Below are 22,318 nucleotides of genomic sequence, written 5' to 3'. Positions count from 1 at the left end.
AAGCTATTAGAAGCTTCATGTAATCATCAAAATTTTCCTTAAGATTATCCATACCATTAGTCCATGTTTCTTTGGTAGATTCAAATTAGGTGTGAATTGTACATAAAGAATATGATGTAATCTCAACTACATTATGATCTAAATACAAAAAGTTAGAATAGGTGTCCTTGGCCTTGACACATTCCTACAACTATCTCTCAGCGAAAGATATTTTTAGAGTAATAGATTCTCTAAAATCTAATATCCTCTTCAAAATCTGTTCCTTCAAAATTTCTAGTTTCGTGATATTATTGTGAATATTGGCCACTTTTCCTTCAAAATTATCAATCTTACAAGATGGATGTTGTATCTAGCTAGATAGAGCCTCTAGCTCACTTATCTTTCCTCCAATCTGATTGTCAATGTCTTTAGTTGATTTGTATGATAGAGTGCACTTAATGTACAATATCTTGTCATCCTGTTAACACTTCAAAAGTCTCTTGGTACAAGTATTAAGACTTACAAAATCATTCTTAATATTTTGACAAATGGTGCTAAAGAAGTTAGCATTATGTGAAATTTGTTTCTTTGCTTCTGCAACATTCAACAAGTTAGTAATTTATTCATCAAATGATTCTAGCACTACTTGTGCCCTCTATTCAGGATCTAATTTTGTGTGTTACACTACCAAAGTACAATGTAGTTTATTAGTAACCTCCATCAAGGTTTTCTACAAGCTTTTCAATATTCTATTCTTTTGAATAAGCTTTGATAAGTCTTTAACATCTAACTTATTGTTGCTATAGTCTCACTTCTTCATTTATCTTTCTCACCCACTATAAACAAAAATGGTCTTACTATATTTCTCAAGTAAGGTGCAAGATTATTCAATAATCTCTTAATCACTTCTTCATCATCATTCTTGTAAATAGTTCTTAACATAGAATTTTGAAGTTCTAAATCTTCCTCTCTTGCTAGAGCTTTCTTCTAAATGAGTCTATCATAGACTTTCCAATTTACCAAGCCCTCAATATCCTTTAATTTTAGATTATTTTCTATAATGTATCTCATAGTAGTGATATCAATCTGATCTTTTTCTAAATTGTTTTACAAGTCATTGAATTTGTTTATATAAACAAAGTTACATTCAATAGAAATATCAAAGTTAATCTTTTCTATCTTCAACTCCTAGGGTTTTTGAGATTTTCCTTCTAATTTATTTGACATTGCCACCTTCTCTGATTGGTTAACTTCTTGTTCTTCCTCCTCTCCAATTCTAGACTCAATAATTGTCAACAATGTCTTTGACCATTTTCATGGTCCAGTGTCTTATTTCTTGAACCTTTTTATCTTTGTGGTTACTGCTTCCACCAATCTCTCAGATTTTCTCTTTGGCTCACTAGGTTGCACATCTAGCAATGTTGCATACAAAATGCTCTATTTCAAAGATGTCTCTACAACAAATATTGGAAAAGGTTGTATATTTAGTATTCCTTGCTTCATAGTTTTCCTAACTCCCTCAAACTCACTCTCAGTCATACCAACCTCAGATAAAGATTTCTTCATAATAGACTATATCTTCTTATGAGAAGCCTTTTCCAATTATCCCTGATGAGTTGACTAGTTAATCTCATCATAGGTTTCGAATATGTATCCTTCTTTGTCTTTCTTTGATTTCAACAATAAAATAATGTAACCAATTTTTGTATCATCATTCAATTCATAACCCAATGGATCAAGAAATGTTTCTTGAAGTTCTATTACATGTATATAAGTATAATCTATATCAACCATAACACAAATGTCATCTTTAAATTGACTTACAATTGCAAGTGCCATTTTGAATCTATATATCAATTCATTCAAAAATGTCCTCATTATCAAGTTTCCACTATCCAATATCTTATCTACAAGATGTCTTATGTATACTTTTTTGATCTTCTCCATTTTACATCTATCACTAATCATTATCTATGTGATTGATAAATATGGAAATATTTTAAGTACATGAAAGAATATGTGATTGATCAATGACTAAAATCTAAACACACCATTCTTAGTCATCTTGATCTTCTCTAGGTTCTCAAATAATTGCATTCTTAGGACTTCATTGTGATTTACTTGTTCCTTCTCTATACATATCTTATATGTTGCATAGATGAATCCGGCTAATATTTCATTAATCTTATGGGCTTGCATGTACAAAATAGGAAATGATTCTACTCAAGAATCTTAGATCATCTTGGTTAATGGTGTTGATCACCATTGCCTTTCCATTATATACTACTTTGGTATAACTCTCAACTTTCTTTTTTGACCATTTTCTCACCTATAGGTACACTACCTTGTTTACTAAGACTAGTTACCTCATTAATAATGTGAGCTAAGATATCAACTATAATATATTGCATCCATAGTTTCCCATCATGTATTCTACTTAATATGATTTGTGTCTAGTCATTTGTGTCCAATTTATGGTAGAAAGGATATTTGAATAGGTTTAATTCCTTCAAGTGTTAAAATTTGGGCTTCATAGTCATATCGTTATTGAAAACTAATTCCATATCCTTGTTTATGTATTCAATCCCAATAGATTCAAATTTACTATCAAGATAACATCCTACATCTTTAAGATATACTACATTGTTTAGAGTGATTGATAACCTTGAGTTAGGGTTTTCTTCAGTAGATTTTATGGAAACAACCTTAAACTTAGGTCTATCTTCATTCTCAACATTCTATACTACTAATATATCCATGATTTTATTGAATATTAACTTTTACCAAATAAATTTGAGGAACAACAATGAAATACCTCTTTTCAAAAATAGTGTTTTCTTCAAAATTGCTTTGATAAGTCACTTCTGAGTGTTCTCTACTTTAGATGTATTTTCAATGAAGGAAAAATCAGTAATGTACTCCATTTATTCCATCAACTTGAACTTTCATTAATTACATACTTGCAAACATGAAAAAGCTATCAATTACATTATCTAATCAAATAACTACTCAAGATCATTTATGTTATCTTCAGATGCCACCTAAGGTTTACATAGCCTCCTTTCATCATGATAGTTCTCCTCAAAAAATTTCTTCACAAAATTATCTCCAAAAACATAGTTATCATCTTCTTCTATAGAATTAACCTTTTTTGTAATATCGATAACTCTTAATTCCTTCATAACTTGTTTAGATAAGTTCCACATTACAAGTGAGCTTAGGTACCATCTAAACTTAACTTGATACACCTTTTCCCAACTTCAATTCCTCTAATTCAATCTTTGAACGAAGTTTTTAAATCTTGGTTTTGTAAACAAGCTTAATTCAACTTGACTAAATCAAACTCAGTATCTGACTTCGATCTTCTTGTGTTCCAATCATTTGACTTATCTTTTGAGATATCCAATCATTTTATGAATGCCTCATTGACTTCTTCTTGAAGTTCACTAACTAAATTCCTTTTCTCTTCTTTATCTTGATGAATTCTAGAGTTCCTTTCTTGGTTCCTTCTATAATTTCTTATGTTTCTTCTACCATTTCTTCTGTTTCCAAAGTTCCTTCAATTTTTCCTTCTATCTCTGAAGATTTTGTCCAGTCTATAATACTTTTCTATATGTCCAAAGTTGATGCATAATTGACCAATTTTTTCTCTTCTTCTAGGATTTTGATGATCATCAGGTGCATGAAAATTCTAAGCAATGTGTCGTAAGTTGTTACACTTATAACACACAGTCTATCTTCTATCTTCATAAGGTATTCCTTCTCTCAATGTCCTTTTATTGGATCTTCTTGTATCTATAGGGTAAGTATTTATAGACATTCTACTATTCCTTCTATCATTATCGTACTTAGGTTTCTTACAATTAATTGATTTATGACACATACCATGACAATTATGACAATGAAAATCCTTAACATGATTAAATGACTTATTAGTACAATCTCTTTTCATATAGCCTATTTCATTACATGAAAAAAAATTACCTCTAAATTCATACCTGGTTTCCTTAGGAGATTCCACTTGGTTTGGTTTATCAAAAATTTCAACTTCCTTTTCTTGTCCAACTTCTTTAGTTTTATCTAAAGATTGACTAGATTCAATCTTATCATCAGATTTATAGTTTTCTTTTTGATATGATCTAATCTTAGATTTCTTTCCAAACATGTTAATTAAATAACCAAGACCAGTATTATCATAAGTAGGTCTCTTTATTTACATTAAATCATCAAGCTTTTATCCACTCCAATAAATCTTCTCAAGTTGTTTCTTGCTCTATGTTAATTCACCTTTCAAAATAGTATTGCATTTATGAAGTTCTTTGTGATCTTCTTTCAATGTTTCAAGCTTAGATGTTTTCTTTTCTAGACTTTCTCTCAGATATCCATTCTTTATTTTCAACTCAAACTCAACTTTTCTAGGATCATTCTTAAATTCAACTTTAGATTTGTAATGTTCAATTCATGCTTCAAGATCTTGTGCTCTATCTTTAGCTTTAAATAGTCATCATCATCAATTGTAAGTTTAGTAGATTCAAGCTTAGATTTGAGATGTTCAATCATTTCCTTCAATTATCCAATGTATACTTTGGAGTCTTCATATATGTCCTTCAACTTATCCCTTTCTTCAGTGAGGAGATCAATTTGTTCAAGTACATCTTCAAGGTTCTTCATCAACTATTCCATATCCATAATGATCTTACTCAAATTTCTAATCCTCTTTTGATTAGCTCTACTCTAATACCCATTGTTAGAAATATGGATTATTGAGAGGGGAGTTAATCAATAATCTAAAAACTTTAGTCACCAACTTGATATTATTTCTTACTTTAAACCATACATAAAAAAGTGGTAAAGTAATGTTGAATAGTAATTGTAACCATGTATAAAGATAACTCATAGCACCATATTTTGTTAACTAGGGAAACCTTGGCTAAGGGAAAACTGCAGTGGGGATGATACCGACTAGATAATATACTAATATATAATTTCCTTGTTAGAGGATGGACCCTATTAGGAGTCAATGAGAAAATTCAATATAAGGAGTCATTGTTAGGAGACTTTGAATCCCTGTTAAGAGATTCCAACCTTGTTAGGACTTGTAGAACTGTAAATGCTAGATGAGCCAACTACACAAACATGCACCTCCAATTACAACAAAAGCTCACTACCCAAAGAAGTAATCAAAATGCTAAAAATAAGTATTATGACTTCTTCCTCGACTAATCTCCAATCTTCAACTTTATTTAGGATCACAAAATAGATTTCACAAAAAAATATGACACTTTCACAGTAAGTTTGCATATCACAATATTTGTATAGCTTATGTCACTACCATTACACTCTTTGTAAGATTTCCTTTGTATAAATACCATGCCTTTGCACAAATTTCTACTAGGTTTTCTAAGACCATAATGCACTTTTCTAACTTAGAGTAAACATATAGGATGTTGGACCTAATTGGACAAGTAACTAATTTGTAAACAAAATATTCCTTTCCTTTAATTCTACTATCTTTTTTCATCAAAACACAAATATTTGTGCTCCATACAATTTGTACTAACTTTTGAGTTTATACATGTCATCATCAACATGTATATTTTCTCCATCTAACTTCAATAGTCATAACATAATGTCAACAACAAGCTATAAACAAAATAATATATAGTTGTATATCAAATTCCATACTTAGACAATTTTTTGACTAGCAAAAGCTAAGTATCTTTATATCAAGGTTTCTAGTAAGAATGCACATCATGTGTTTCCATAGATGAAAATAATTACATATCATCATCAACCAATTGTCAACAACTTCTCCCATGTATCAAAATGTTTTTCACATTGTAATCTCACCCCTATTGACATGAATGTCAAAGGTTTGAGCAACCATCTATCATTGCATCCCGCCAATCTTTGCAACAACTATGTCCATCATAGATACTCCCCCATACAATAAGCATAAGTACTTGGTCTAGAAAAATAATAGTTCTTTGTACCTCTTGACTAATGCACTCTTGCATCATCTACTCTGATGTAGGTAGGGGCATAACCCCTAGCATACCTTGTAAATAGTCAAAAGGTTTATTTAGAAAGAGGCTTAGTAAAAATATCTACAATCTAGTCTTTCATGCTTACATATTCCAATATAATTTCCTTTTCTACAACTTCCTCTCCCAACATGTGATATTTGATAGAAATGTGCTTAGTCTTAGAATGTAACACTAGATTCTTTAACATACTCATTGTACTTGTGTTATCATAATGTATGATAGTAGGTTTACTAAATTCTATCCTTATATCCTTTAGCATTTACTTCATCCAAACAACTTGATTATAATTCTTTGTTGTTGCAACATATTTTTCCTCTACTATACTCTGCGAGGTACAATCCTACTTCTTGCTAAACCAAGAAACCAATCTTCCTCCAAGAAAAAATTCTTCACCAGTGGTGCTCTTTCTGTCATCCAAATTTCCTACCCAATCAACATCAATACAAGCATATAAAGTGAAATCATTAATTTTTTCATACCATAATCTAAACACTTGTGTTCCTTTTAGATATCTAGATATCCTTTTAACCACTACAAAATGTGCTTCTCTAGGATTAGCTTGGAATCTTGCAACAATTCCAACTGCATTTGCTACATCTGGCCTTGTGTGAGTCAGATATTACAATCCTCCAATCAGAAATTTTTACTTCTTCTCACCAATATGTGTCTCATCCTTTGTAGATAACTTAAGTTATCATAGGTGTTCCAACTGGTTAACATTTTTTCAAACCAAACCTTTTCAATAGATGTTTCAAATAATTAGTCTAAGAAATAAAGATTCCTTCTTTATCTTGTACAATCTATAATCCTAGGAAATATTTCATTTCTCCTATCATGCTTATTTCAAATTCCTTCTTCATTTGTTCTACAAACTTTTCATTTTCACTATCATTGCCTCCAAATATTATATCATCAACAAATATTACTAGAATCAATAATCTATCATCTATTTCTTTCAAGTATAGATTGTTTTCTGCCATACCTTAACTAAATTTAAGTTTTGTCAAATGCTTGTCCAACCTTGCATACCAGACTTTGGGTGCTTGTTTCAAGCCATATAATGCTTTCTGTAATCTGCAAACCATGTCCTTGTCATTTATTAAAGAAAAACTTTTAGTTTTTTCTATGTATACCTCTTTTTAAAGTTCTCCATTCAAAAATATTGACTTGACATCCATTTGATACACTTTGAATTTCTTATGTGCTATATAGGCTAAGAATATCTTTACTACATCAATTCTTGCCACAAGAGCTTAGGCTTCTTCATATTCTATTCCTTCTTGTTGTGAGTAACCTTTACATAAAAATCTTTCTTTGTTCCTTAGAATTTCACCTTGTTCATTCATCTTGTTCCTAAATACTCATTTTGTTCCTATCACATTCTTGTCTGCTAGTATAGGGACCAATTCCCATGTCTCATTCTTTACTATTTGGTCCAATTCTTCTTTCATAGATTACTTCCAATAGTCATCTCTGCATGCCTCATCTACTTTCTTTGGTTCTACTTGAGATATCATAAATAGTTCTTCATTGATTCTACTTTTTGTCATCAGACTTTTATCTTTAATGCCGATGATCTACTTTCGTGGGTGATTCTTTATCATATTCTTGCCAAAAGTAGGAGTTGTTACCTCAACTCTTAGCTCTCTTCTAGGTTCTAAGCTTTTTTCCTCCCTTGGCTCACCTTCATTCTACAAATAATTTTTATTCAAAAAGAATACTTCATCATTCCTTGGTTTAGTAACAACATTCTCATTAGATTTCTAATCAACTATTCTTTCTTGTATCCTAAATTTCTCATTAGATGTCACACTTCCACTTTCAACAATAGTATTAGTTCTCATATTATAACATCTATAATCTCCACTTTTCAATGAATAGACAAGAAATATACCTATGTCACTTCTAGCATCAAATTTACCAACATCATCATCTCTTTTGATATAACATTTACTACAAATAATACTAAAATAGTTAACTGTAGGGGAGTGACCAAACCATAGTTCATAAGAAGTCTTGTTTGTGTCTTTCTTGACCAAAAATCTATTCATACTAAAATATTATATCCACAACTTCTCTCCAAAACATCTCTGATACACCATTCTCAGCTAACATAGCTCTTATTGCTCCTATTATTGAGTTGTTTCTTCTCTCTACAATGCCATTTTGTTTAGAGTGTCTAGGATCTAATAGTTGCCTTTTAATTCCTTTATGTTCATAAAATATGTTAAAGTCATTTGAATTAAACTCTCCTCCTCTAACTGATCTTAAACATTTAATCTTCATACCTAATTCATTCTCTACTCTATTCTTGAATATCCGAAACTTGTCAAATGCCTCAAATTTCTCTTTAAGAAATGCAACACAACCATTCTAAAAATGTCATCAACAATAATCATAAAGTACCTTCACCATAGAATCCTTTAGTCTTTGTAGGACCACTAAGATCTATGTGTACAATCTCCAATTTTTTTGTAGTAGTAAACTTCTTGTTGGGAAAAGAAGCTCTATTATGCTTTGCCAATACACACTTCTTGCAAATTGTGTTAGTAGGTTTTACAATTTTAACCAAATCTCTGACTATAAACATATTATTATTTTTCACAATGTTGTCAAAGTTGATATGAAAATATATTTTATGCCATAAAAAAATGTTATCTATCTTAACAATCAAACATGTCATTTTAGTGAGATTTAATTGAAATACATCACTCTAGATCTGGTTTCTATTCCAATTACCTTTCCATCTTTGTCTCTAATCATGCACGTCTTCTCTATAAATTGCAACAGATAACCTCTATCTAGTAGTTTTCCAACACTCAAATGATTGTGTTTCAAACCATCAACAAAGTATACATCATCAGTGTTAGTCTTACCATCAAGATTTATAGATATAATACCTTTAACATAGCAAGATATATTGTTTCCAACTCTAACAATGCCTCCATCATAACTTTTGAAATTAACAAAAATTTTCATATTACTATTCATATGATGTGAACAACCATTATCAATTATCCAATTAAATTTTTTTTCAACCTATGATATCAAAGCCATTTTCTTTGGACTTTCTTCTTTAATAGCCACAAATCCTATTTTGTCATCACCAACACTTATTGCTTGTTCATCAAATTCATCTTCTTCATTGATAGAAAAATAATCTCTATCTCTTCTAGGCTTGAACTTTCCTCTATACTTTCTCTCTCTTTTAGGACACTTAGATGCATAATGACCAAAATCATTACAAGTCCAACATTTAAATATTTTATTACCATATTTTTTCTCTTCTTACAAGAAGGGTTACTCCTTCTATCTTTTTGTCCTCATAAGATCTAATACTGCAAGAGAAATATCCTTTAGCACTTGTGCTCCTTAACAGGTTAGGTTGTTTTGGGAACTAAATGTTGTTTCTATTCTAGATAATTCTTTAGACTATCTAATCTCATTCTCAACTACTTCAAGACTCCCAAGTAATATTTTCTTGGTGAAATATTGGGTATAAGAGATCACCAACTATATCATTTAAGCTACCTACTTAAATGGTGGTGTTAAACTCTTCAATATCTTCCAGATCATTTCATCATCTTCCTACTTTTCTCCTTTAGATATTATACCTATAAGAATTTCTAATATTCTACCTACATATGTTCTTATAGATTCATCTTCCATCACTATAACATCTTGAAATGTAGAAATCTAGTTTGGTAATCTCATTTTCTTAGAATGTTTAACACCTTCAATGCTATTTTCCAAAGCTATCCAAATCTTATAGAAAGTATCGAGTGTTTTTACCTTATTTTACTCTAATTTAGGAAGTACAAATAATAGTGCTTCTCTAGCTCTAATGTTGCAAACGAAAAGTTCTCTTTGATCCTTAGTATAAGTTTCCATCTCCTTTCATCAATAATTATCTTTGCTGCTAATCTTGTCAAAATCCAATATCCTGGACCCATACATAATAGATGTGTCTTCATCTTTCCTTTCTAGCTATCATAATTTGTTCCATCAAAATTTGGGCTATCCTTTATTAATATGCTATTCAAGGATATCCCAAAGTTGTTAAACTTTATCTTCAAGGGAATGAGGCTCTAATACTAATTGTTACAAATAATAGTCCACCAATATAACTAAGAAGGGGGTGGGGGTGGTGAATCAGTTATTCAATTAAAACATTTATGAACCTTAATTAATTAACCATTTAGTCAAAGTAAACAAAAACCATAACAAGATGCACATACACAATTACACTAGATTTTTTAACTAGGGAAACCCTTGATAAAAGGGAAAACCCTTGTGGGGATGGTACCCAAAAGATTACGTACTAATATAAATACTCCTTGTTCAAGAATAGACCCTATTAGTAGTCTATTACAATATTTAGTACATATGAGTCCCTATTAGAAGATTTTGAATCCCTATTAGGAGATTCTAACCATGTTAGGAGTTGTACCAACCCTATTAGGAGTTGTAGGAAGTAGAAAGACCCACTATCCAAACAAGTTTACTAGGACATGCTTTTATAAACTCTATCTCAAAAAAATCTTCACTAAAACATGCACAACTTATTCTAGACTTAATATCTTTTTATCCCAAGGTTAGCTACATATACTGGACACTTAATTGTATCTCACATTAACCTCACTAGTGAAAATACTCAACAATATGTCTATAGTTACTTGATCTTTACCAGTATTCTTCTATCAAATACTATAGAAAACTATTATATTGACATCAATGAAAAACATAGTCATGAATGTAACATATCATCATGATAATTATCTAATTATGTTTCTATAATACTCCCCCATAGGAATATCATTAGCATTCATGCCTCCAACAATGTCAAATCCTTTGCGCCCACCTCCCCCTTGGAGATTCCCATTTCGCCCCCAGAAGAGATGATAGAAATTATGGTTGAGAAGGGAGGGGAGGCCATCAGGATAAATAAGAGAAGAGCCTGGCAAAATTTCAATATGGATAGTTTTAGTTTGGGAATTATTAGAGAACTTGCTAAAATCCAGGTGTTGGGGGATCTCAATTGTAGCACCCACTATGATGAGCTCCTTGACCTGACTCTTCTGGTTCTCTCTAACAATGCCCGTGAAATGGGTTTCAACTTCCTCAACAATGCAAAGAATAGCCTGATTGACAATTTCTGCTCCATTAAGTGGATTTTTTCAGGAAATTGAGACTCTGAAGGATAGGTCCAACCAGACCAACAACAGGGGGGAAGTCAAGGATCATGAGGCTAGAGGAAATAAAGACCAGGTGGGTAGCCAGGAAAAAGACAGAAGCAAGGACGCCAGTGACAATCAAGAGGACAGAATCACCTAGCTCGAGCAGAAGGTCCAAAGGCTGGATTCCATACACCAGGTTGTGACTAAACAGATTGTGGATACCCTCCATACCTTGAATGAAAACATTGTCAATTTGGGGGACTATCTGACCAATGTTGGTCTTGTGGGGAACATAGAGCAGAGCCTAGATAAAGAAACCATCTGGGAGGATCCTTAGAAAGAGATTGGAATCTAGGAAAGCTAAGGGGACCAGAAGCATTTCCCCCTTACAACCGAGGAGGAGGAAGCCATCCAGAAGGAAAGCGACGCTGAAGAAATCCTAAAGGCAATGGAGAAGAAGGGGCACTAGTCTACCCACCAGGCTCTATTCCTGGCCTTTGCTTCTTTGGTTTTGGGCCTTTTTGTCTCTGGCCTTTTGTGGTTGTTTTTGTTTTTTCTGACTTAGATGCTTTTTAGTTGTTTATTGCTATAAAACTTTGGGTTTCAGGATCCCTGTAAAACCTATTTTCCAAATCAAAAACAATGTCAAATCCTACCTCTAATATAAATATGATAAAGAATTGCCCTCTAGAGTAGATAATTGGTAGCAAGGATAAAGGTGTGATAACAAGGAACATAGTGCATGGAAAATTGTGTCTAATTTCTCAAGTGGAATTTCAAATTTCAGAGGAAGCTTGTAAAGATGATCATTGGATTCAAGAAATGAAAGAAGAATTGGATTGGATTGAGAATAATGAGATGTGGAAATTAGTTCTTAGACCTAAAAACAAGAATGTGATGGGAACCAAGTGGGTATTAAGGAATAATATGAATGAACAAGGAGAAGTTGTGAGAAAAAAGGATAGACTTGTTTGCAAAGGTTACTCACAGCAAGAAGGCATAGATTTTAAGGAGACCTATGTAACAATGGAAGCAATAAGAATGTTCTTGTCTTACACAATAAGTAAGAATTTCAAGGTTTATCTACATTGAGTAGACTAATGGATTTCCTTTGATAGAAGAAAAATAGATGGTATACAAACTAAAGAAAGCATTGTATGGTCTGAAGAAAGCACCTACAACATATTTTACAAGATTAGATAACTATTTGACTAAGCTTGGATTTATTAAAAGTACAACAGATAGTAATTTATATTTCAAAAAAGTTGATGATGGTTTCATTATTATTGTAATATTTTTGGATGATATAATATTTGGAGGAAATGATAAATAAAGTGACAAGTTTTCTGAAGAGATGAAAAATGAGTTTTAAATGACCATGATAGGAGAAATAAAGTTCTTCCTAGGATTGCAGATTGTATAGAGTAGAGATGGGATATTAATTTCACAAGCCAAGTATCTAAAAGACTTGCTGAAAATATTTGGTTTAGAGAGTTGTAAACCTATTAGTTCACCTATGATAATTGGTCATAAGTTATCTAGAAAAGATGAGATGCGTATAGTTGAGCAAAAGAAGAATACATCCATGATTGGAGGATTGCAATATCTAACTCACACTAGACAAAATATAGAAAATAGAGTTGGAATTGTAGCTAGATTCCAAGTTGATCCTAAAGAGTATCATTATGTATTAGTGAAGAGGATATTTAGATATTTGAAAGGAACATTTGATTATGGAATTTGGTATGATAGATCAAGTGATTTCATTTTGTGTGCATATACTAATGTAGATTGGGTAGGCATTATGGATGATAGAAAGAGAACCAGTGGTGGAGAATTATTTCTTGGAAGAAGATTGGTTTCTTGGCTGAGAAAGAAACACTATTGTATTTTAGAGAGTATAGGTGATGCAGACTATGTTGCAGCAACAAATAACTATAATCAAGTTGTGTGGATGAAGTAAATGTTGAAGGATATTGGAATTTATTTTGCACAAACTATTATCATCTATTGTGATATCACAAGTATAGTTAGTATGTCTAAGAATCTTATTTTTCATCCTAAGTTGAGGAATAAATCTATCAAGTATCATGTTTTGAAAGAAAAGGTAGAACAAAAGAAGATAGGGTTACAGTATTTAAGTACTTAAGATTACATTGCAAATATATTTACGAAGCCTTTTCCTAAAGGAAGTTTTGAGTAGCTAAGAGGTATGCTTGTGGTTATGCCCCTACCTACTTGTGAGTAGATCATGCAGAAAGTGAGTTAGTCTAGTGGTATAGAGAACTATGGTTAGACTAGACTAAATGCTAATGCTTCCTATATAGGGAGGTATCTTGTATGTATTAATTCATTAAGGACTCTTGGTTTTTGCTATTTGGTATTAAAAAATGTCTCTGGATACTTGAGCTAATTGAACAATTGAAGAATTAGTTGTAACAATGGGTATGTAACAATTGGTATCTTATATAAAAATTGGTATTTTGTATTTGTTTGAGGCCTTTGAAATTTATTCCAATGGGGGAGAAAACCTACATGAAAAACACCTCCTAAGCTATTGGGGATAAGAACTCATATGTATGTATGAGGATGAGATATGTATTTAAGGAAATTTAGAAAGATTCATGTAAAAGAGGCAAGAGTAAGCACCTAATGTGCATCTAATGTATTGAGATCTTTTAGGATTCTAGTAGCTAGAGAGGATTTTAGATTGATGAATAGGATTTGAAAACATGACATAGTAGTAGCAAAGTATAGTTTGGTATTTTTAAAAATTAGATGTTTTTCATCTATGTTACCATCAATGCCAAAGGGGTAGATTGTTAGCATGAATGCCAATGATATTGCATTGAAGGAGAATCCTAAGCATTGGAGAGTATTGATATGTTGCATTCATGACTCTATTTTTAATTGATTTCAACATAGTAGTGCTTCTGTAAAGATTGGGAGAACATCAACCAAAGATCTTACTAGTAAAAATAATGGTTTGATTGTCTAGTGATGCATGGTTAAGGAAATTTTCTAAACTATTTCTTGATGACATGGCTAAGTGTGCAGAGTCCAAGTCAATGGCATACAAAAGTTACACCTAATTTATTGAGAATATTGCAAAAATAGAGTATTGGAAAACAATGTTATGATGATTAATTCTATCTTTAATCTAAGATGTAATGAAGAAGTGCACAATTACATAGTCACACAAGATAGTCGTCTAGTGGCATTAGTGAGTGTGCAAGCCCTAGTATAACACATGTGAATTTTTGTATAGATTGTGAGCTGATAGTGCTATTGAAATTGTAATTTAATTAATTATCTTACCATATTTAAATGGGAAAGCCTCAATGCTAGCTCAAGGAATTATTATGAAGATATGGTATAAAGGAAAAAAAATTTCCTTATTTTTAGTGTATCTCATATTAGATTATCAAGTATTTTACAAAGTAAACTACAAAGTTTTAGAAGAAGCGGAATGCTTACTAAATGCAAGTAAGAAATTCAAGGGATTATTGAATGTAGAGTATGAGATTTGATTAAGATCTGAAGGAATAGAATTCCGGTTAACAAGATAGAGATAGAGGAAGGAAGTACATTTCAGTTCTATTATTTTGCAAGGAATAATATAGAGATCATTTGGATAGTGGGATCATTGATCTTAACCTTCAATTTGTTTGGGCAATGGGTCTAGCTATATTCCATAACTCCTGACAGGATTGGCACAACTCCTAATAGAGTTGGAATCTCCTAATAGGGATTCAAAGTCTCCTAATAGGGACTCATATGTACTAAATGTTGTAGCAAACTCTTAATAGGTTTAATCCTATAATAAGGAATATTTATATTAGTACATCATCTTGTGGGTACCATCCCCATAGGGGTTTTCCCTCTAATAAAGGGCTTCCCAGGTTAACATATCTAGTGTTATTTAAGTATGAGTATCTTGTTGTGGTTCTACTTACTCAAATATTTAAGTTTGTTGAAGGTTGATGATTGCAATAATAGTTGGATAACTAATTCACCACCTCTCATTTATACTAGTGGACTATAGATTCTAGTAGTTATGATATTAGGGTTATAAACTTTCTTAAATAAATAATCATAGAAATTTCTAGATCATAATAAATGATCCATATTCTATCCTTTTTTTGTTTTACCCTTCTAATTTTTTTGATTGGTTAATCTAATTTTCTTGGGATTAATGCCTTCTAAAAAAATATAAAAAAATACATAGTCTTCTCCTTAAAATGTCTCTACAATCTTTAAATATCATTTAGAATTTATCTTAAAATTGTTTACATAATTTTTTGTGTATTTACAAACTCATTTGTAAAAATTGGTTTACTTGGCAATTGAATGGTCTCATGCTTAGTCATAACTAACCTTCATATTGTCACTTGGCTTCTAGATGCTTGACATAAATTGATTCACTTAACATTAACTAACTTTTGAAATTCTTAGTCCCTTTTTTGTTACTCAACATGTATGCTGATTTAGTCTCTATTGTGGTGCACGAAAACTGTTGACTTTCTCAATATATGATAAAATATAATTAAGTCATCTATAGTTTGGCCTTCTCTTGATGGCTGGGTCAGAGTGATGATTGTCTAATGCTACCTTGGAAATTATTAAGTGTCAGAAAATAATAAGAAACTTGGGTATAGAGATCAGCAATCTCCCCCTTTGACATTAGAGGAAAAAAAACTTTGTCATGAGTTGTCTTTCCATGCAAAAATAATGTTCCCCATGAGACTATAACTTGATCTTCAAAACTTAATCTCTACTATGAAATATATACATGTCTATAAATTTTGATGTTGATTCATCTGATAATGTTGTATTTGATTTTTGTTTCCCCCTCTGTGTCATCTTTCCCCTTGTTAGAATATTTCCCACTTTGATGTATGTCATTTAAATATCCCCCCTTGATTTTTTTACTTACAACTTGGGGTTTGTAGGGGTTAGCTTATAGTTAAATCCAAAACTATTTGATGACATGCAAAAAATTCATCAAGTCCTTTATTCCATCTATCTCTTTCTGATTCTATGACTTGAATATGAATCTCTAGTTGAGAAGCTATATTAATGAGGTTGTCTACTTTTCAAAGATGTGTATCTTTCTTTGGTAAATTTAGAGCTATATATATTCCCTTTTAATTATCTCCAAATGGGGTGGTAGCATGAATTGAATTGAAATCAATTTAGTCTATATGTCACTATCTCTATCTATTAACTCAGCTAATATCTATTGATCAAATGTCAACTTATCATATGAAGGTGAGATTGAACTTGCATTCTTTCTCAATGGAAGTGTACATCCTTTAATATCTTCCTATACCAAATCAATAGAATGTTGATTCTCCAATGTGAAGAACTAAACAAAAAAAAGTTTCATATATAAAGAATGAATAAATTTCAAAATCCCTTTCAACTAAGTGGTAAGGTTAGAAAGCTCAAACTTCCTAATTGCAAGCTCTGTAAATACCTTCTCCAAAAATTTGTTCTCAAATTTCTTCATAGACCATCTCAACAATTTATCATTGGTCTCTATATCATCATTCTAAATTTGATAAACTATATGTGCTAACTTATCCAAAATTTGATGTTTCTCATTAACATTAGAAATATCAAATGTATGAACAAAAATATACTTTATATTATGAAATATATGTTTCCTTTTGTGTTCTCTTCTTAACTATTTTTTCTTTGTCTTGTGACTTAGAGAGGATCACAATTCTCCCATTTGTTCCAATGTCATGTTGTTAAAGTCATACATAGGCAATATGATGAACTCATCTAAACTCATTGTTTCCTCTATTGTATTATTTTTATGTGCCATCATCTATGATTGATGTGTGCTATCACTAGGTATTGATATCTACATTTTTTTTTCCACTTTCACTTGAACCAAGTGTCTTCTCCTATTGATTTTATTTAACCGATTATACAAGTGTAGCAATTAAGGTGTCTATTGATATGGAACTTGATAGTTGTATAATAGATTTAATTTCCTCCTTTTTTTGGTTTCTCTATCTATGTAATTTATTTATATTCTCCTACCTTCCTCTCATCTGGTTTGCCATCTTTGACATGGGTAAATTATGGAAACACAATTATTTCCTTGCCGTGTTGCTTAGCACTCATGTGAAAAATAGCTATAACTGATGTAACATTAAAACCTTCAGTACTTGCACTCTCAATCCTTGGATAGTATTGTAGTAACACTCAATTTATGCATGGTAGAGAGGGATCTAAGGAATTTGGTGTATCATTTTTCAGATATTCCTTAGTCAACACATTCTAATTCAATGGGGTTGAATTAGGAATATCCTCAATTGTGAAAACATCTTATTGTTCACACCCTTCTAAAAAATTTCTTATGTCTTCTACATGTCTTGTAACTTCTTCTATACCATCTTGACCTTATTGGTTTTTGTGACCTCATCCTTCCTATTCTTTATCTTCCTTGTGTTAGTGTTTTAAAACTATAGGTCCCAAAACAATACCAAGATACATAAAATTATTGGATGCCTAAGGATTATCAACTTCCCATATTCAACAAGAACTTTTTCAAATCTGGATCAACTTAAAAAGAACACACAAGGGATTTCTACACTTTCTGCTCTACAGGGCCAAGGGGGGTGCACCTAAGGATGATATTCTTCTCAATTTTATATCCCTTATAGCAGAAAATGGTTAGAATTCTTCTTAAAATTGTAGTCAACTTATTATTTTATAGTAGCTAACTACAAACTCAAAGAAAGCTATTACAATAAGGGAATGACCAAGAATATAGTTGTTTTATTACAAAAAATCGAACAATTGATTTTGATTTAAGTGTATTATGCAAGCAAATGAATGTACCAATTTTCATCTTAATTAATGACCACTACCTTATCCATTCCCACACAAAGTCACACCAATAAATATTGACCTATTTAATTGACTTGCAATTAAATTTATTAGTGTTTAACCCTAAATCCCACTTTTATGATATCCCTCTCATACACTTAGAAGCCCTGTCAATTCATGGAATCATTTACTTAATTTTTTGAATTAAAGGCAATAATGAACTTATATACGACTCAAACTAGCTACATTAAATTGAAAGAACTTTGTTCATTCAGTCTCAAAGTAACAAGAATATGAAAGTGGAGGCAAAACTCAAAGACATAGATATTCATAACTTTATCTTTGTATCAATCTTCCTTGAAAATAATACATTATTGATGGTTTTGTGTAGGATCATCATGTGCCAAAAAGTGGTGATCAGAAAAATATGTAGTTCTAAAATACCTCAAAGAATTTCAAAATCTATTCCAATTTCTTTCCCACCCACCCTAATACCAAACCAAAAAAACAATACCTTTATAATTACTATTATACCTTTGGATACTAACCTTACATGCTCAACTTTAAAAAGATCCCAAAAACATGTTTTTGGCCTGTCTGTATCTGTATTTTATTTTAAAAATGTATTTGATGACTTTTTTTCACAAAAATTTGATGAAACAAAAAGGGTTTCTTAAGAGTGTTCTTATCTTTCCATAAATGCAATGTCTTCCAAATTACAAGTTTAGTAAGTAATTATTACTTAATTTCTTAAAAAGTTATGCATAGAGTGTTGATTGGCACACTAATTGAAAAACAACTATAACATTCAAACAATACAACATTTTTGAAATCCAAAAGATGTATTAGATTATATACTTCTTCTACTATAAGGGGAAAATAAAAATAAAAATTACATTTTGTAGAGTATTGTATTAGTTAAGGTGGTCAAACACAGGGATTTTTTTTATTCTAAAAATACTATAGTAGAAAATTCATAATTAATTATTTATTTAGAATAAAAATACACATAAATATGCATCACATCCATAAATGAGTCTACTTCTTATATCTATAATCTTATTAAAAAAATATTATCATTTGATTTTGATTAAGGTGGTCAGACATACATCTACTTCTTATTTTTGTCCTAATTTTTTTGTACTATTGCATTAATTTTTTTTTTTTTGATGAGTCATTTTTTTTTTCAAATAGGGCCTAGTATTTTAGAAACTAAATTCAATTTCCTAGAGATTCCATTCTCTCAATTTTTTTTATAGAAAATACATAACAACTTGAAAATTGCTTGTCAAGTTGACATAACCTTAATTTGCTATTTTTTTGTTGCCACTTAAGGACATAATTTGGTTGACCATGATCCTACACATACCCTAATACAAGATAGAATATGACAAATTATCTCATTCAATATTCATTATATTATCATAATGCAAACTTGAAACAAGATACAATTGACATAAAAGACTGGACTGACTACAATAGCATAAACAATAAAATTATACAAAACTTGAACCATCACTCCACATCTTGGAAATCCTTTTAAAGACAAGGAGTACAAAAAGCTTTATATGGAAGGATACTTGTCAAAACTTGATTTAAAAAAAATGCAAAGATATATTTTACATTCACTTTTATAAACATTCTTTATAGTTAGACAAACTTGGGGAAATAGCTCTGAAACTGGTAGGTGACAAATTGTTTTTAGGTGTCCTAAAAAAGAATATATTTTTGTCTCAAAAACTTTTCATTGTCATTACCTTTTTATATGTTACCATATAGGTGTAACTTTAACTGCTTCCTCTTGGTAGAGCTTTGATCTCTCCAACTACTTCCAACACATATATTTACCTTTTTTTGGACCACTCAGCTCCACTGACACCTTCCATGTCATTAACTACATTTTTCCATCTGGAATCTACTATAACCCTTTGTTTAGTTGCAAATATATTTAAGTCAATTTCAACATTAAATAGGGAATCAGTTAAATTATTGAAAGGAATGTCACTTCAATCTTCAAAAATTGATGCTACTTTTCCTCGAGTTAGTATTGATTTAAATGAATCTAACCATTCTTTCCAATCCTTCAATTTTTTATCAACATCCAAAATTGGCCAAACACACAGTTCAATCCCTCCTAACAAGAACAATTTATTTTTTATAATTTGTAATTTACTAGTAAAGAAGCTAATCAATTCTTTTATGATTTCTAGATCTTCCTTTACTATGATGATCTTGTCAAGAAAATATGGCTTCTTTTCCATTGTCATGAAGAGTCTTTCCATAAACTAAATGTATGGCCCCCATTGATTGAAAATGGGTTATAGCCATGAGAGATATGAGGCTATTGAGAGATATTCTTTAGAGTATCTACTTTATGGCCTATCATACCTTTTAGGACATTAGCCCTCACCTCACCACCTTGTTGTGGACCTTGAGAATCAATGCTCATTCTTCTTGTTTCTACATCAAATTTTACCAACTCTATGGTTTGAGTAGATATTTTTTCCATGATCTTAGATGGTTGCTCACCCCTAGTTTCTATATCATTCTTCTCTAAACTATTTAGTTTCTCCTTTAAGGATGCAACTTCAACCTCTAGCCCCTAAGATTTTGCCTCCAACTCTTTAACTCTTTGTTTATAAACATGGCCCTTTCTAAGGTCTTCCTTATAAAGCTTCTAGATATCTATATAATCATTAAAAGTTTTGGAAAGCTTTGTTTCTATCTCCTCTACCTTAGCTTGATTCATAAATGAGAAGTTTTTGATGGCCTTGGAGATTTTTGAACCAGATGTTTTCAAAAAATTCTAAAATATCATATTGCCTTGAGTATTGTTTTGTACATCCATCAACTTGGGCTTGTTTGGAGCCATGATCCACATGACTGAGGATTTGGAATAAATGTTAAAACCTAATCCCCTCTAAAGTCCATTAGCACCAAATACCTCATAAGGTATTGCATTCTAATGTCTCCTCATCTATTCAAGAATGAAGGATTTCTCCAAATCCCACCTAGGAACTAGAAGCATCCCACTTCTCTAAAATTGGTCACTTTCCTCTATAGGAGACATTTTCTTACTCTCTAGGTCATAGGCATGTATTTTCTCAACTAGTTCCTATATCTTTTCTTCTAATTCTCCTGGCTTGATTTTTAGAACTAGTTCACTCTACTTCACCTTGTCCAAGAAGCTCATGAATTCTATAGATTTCAATAATTCATCATCCTTCATGAACTATTGCGATTGGATGATTCTATCATCTAGCCTTACTATCGCTAACTCTAGGCTAGTTAGAGATGTCTTTATTGCATTCAACATATCTTGTAAAAACCTCTTCTTTAGATCATAAAAGTATAGATTCCTTCTAGGCATTAACTAAAGTATCCTTTATTTTACCTTTTTAGGTATCTAGATCACTTTCTATCTTTTTTACGCTTGGTAACCCATGATGCTTGTACATGTTCTTCTTCTTAAATTTCCAAGATAACATCTAGCTCATCAAATTCAAGGTTCACTCTTCCCTCTTTACATAATATTTCTACTAGAATCTAGGCCATAATCTCATTATAGTCATACACCATTTTTCTTAGCCTACATGGATAGGGAACATGTGTTAGAAATAGGGAATACTAAGTGAGGGGGTGTGGGGGTATGAATGAATACTCTACAAACATTTTTTACCAAGTGAATACTATTTATTACCTTGAACCATACATAAGAAAGTAAACAAGTAATGTTGAATAGTAAAAGTAACTATGCACAAAGAGAACTCATAACACTATATTTTGTTAACTAGGGAAACTCTACCCAAGGAAAAACCTTGGTGGAAATGATACTCACTAGATGATTTACTAATATAAATGTTTCTTGTTAGAGGATGGACCCTATTAAGAGTCTATAAACTCATTTAGTAAATATGAGTCCATGCTAGGATACTTTGAATCCTTGTTAGGAGATTCCAACCCTATTAGAGGTGTGGTACAATGTATGTAAGAAGAGCTCATTGCCCAAACATGTACTTTCAATTACAAGAATAGTTCACTTCCCAAACAAGTAATTTACTTTTAAGTTCCTCAAGTATAGAAATATATATTTTTTTAACTTCTTTAAGCTGACTTCTATCCTCAACTCAATCTCAAATCAAAATTAGGTTATCAAAAACTCACTTCTACATATGATACAAAACTTTGTATTCATAAATTTAACTTTGCATCATATCATATGACAGACTTAACAATAATCTTGCAAGATTTCTTTACATAAATACCATG

This window comes from Cupressus sempervirens, chromosome 2, assembly GCF_028749045.1.
Source record: "Cupressus sempervirens isolate cs-2001-9-10 chromosome 2, ASM2874904v1, whole genome shotgun sequence".
NCBI classification, from domain to species: domain Eukaryota; kingdom Viridiplantae; phylum Streptophyta; class Pinopsida; order Cupressales; family Cupressaceae; genus Cupressus; species Cupressus sempervirens.
Note: the sequence above shows the minus strand (reverse complement) of the source record.